Raw genomic sequence first — 1,143 nt, forward strand, 5'->3', positions numbered from 1 at the left:
CGCCTGGACGGGTGGGATAGGGAGGGGGGGAGGGAGGGAGACGCAAGCGGGAAGAGATATGGGAACATATGTATATGTATAACTGATTCACTTTGTTATAAAGCAGAAACTAACACACCATTGTAAAGCAATTATACCCCAATAAAGATGTTAAAACTAAATTAAAAAAAAAAAAAAAGAAATGTACCTCCCTTAATGGAAATCCTGAGTGACAACGGAATCATCTAGGATTTATTTATCTTGAGTCTGGGGAACTTGCCCCAAGGAGACAGGTTTACTGTCTTTCTGGTCTACCAGCCTTATTTAGCATATGGCTTCTGTCCTTATGCTCATAAGATGTCTGCGGTTCCTCAAGGAATCATATCCTCTTTCTAGGAAGAAGAAAGAAGTTTTCTAGAGCCAATGTAACAAAGTACCACAAACTGGGTGGCTTAAAACAATAGAAATTTATCCTCTCCCAGTTCTGGAGGCTGGAAGTCCAAAATTAAGGTGTGGGCAGGGCCGTCCTCCCCCTGAAGGCTCTAGGGAAGAATCCTTCCTTGCTTCTTCCAGCTTCTGGGGTTGCCAGCAATCCTTGGTTTTCCTTGGCTTGTAGATACATCACTCCAAGCTCTGCCTCCATCTTCAAACGGCCTTCTCCCCTGTGTGTCTGCAACTGTGTGTCCAGATTTCCATCTTCTTATAAGGACATCAGTCATATTAGATTTAGGACCTATCCTAAATCAGTAAGACCTCATCTTAACTTGATTACATCTGCAAAGACCCGTTTTCCAAATAAGGTTGTAGTTATGGTAGACACTGATTATTGGGGGATACCATTCAACCCAGTACAAAAGGGTAGAGGCAATGCCAGCAGATTTCTCCTGTGTCATATGGTCACCTTAACTGCAAGGGAGCTTGGAAAATCAAGGAGAGGCAGGCAAGGGAGGAGGAAATTGGAAGGGAAGTTAGGTAAGTCTGATACACACAGCTATTGTTTAACCAGCTTCTTTGTTTCAGACGAAAGGGAACTAGCATCTTTTGAGATCATACAGTAGTCTTAGGTTCTTTACATACATTACCCTATTTAATATTGTAGCTCCTTTCCATGTGTCTCTCTTATTGGGTTGTCAGCTCAGTGAAGGCAGGGCTGTATCTTCTATT

Source organism: Neophocaena asiaeorientalis, unplaced genomic scaffold, assembly GCF_003031525.2.
Source record: "Neophocaena asiaeorientalis asiaeorientalis breed wild unplaced genomic scaffold, Neophocaena_asiaeorientalis_V1.1 scaffold427, whole genome shotgun sequence".
Classification (NCBI taxonomy): Eukaryota; Metazoa; Chordata; class Mammalia; order Artiodactyla; family Phocoenidae; genus Neophocaena; species Neophocaena asiaeorientalis.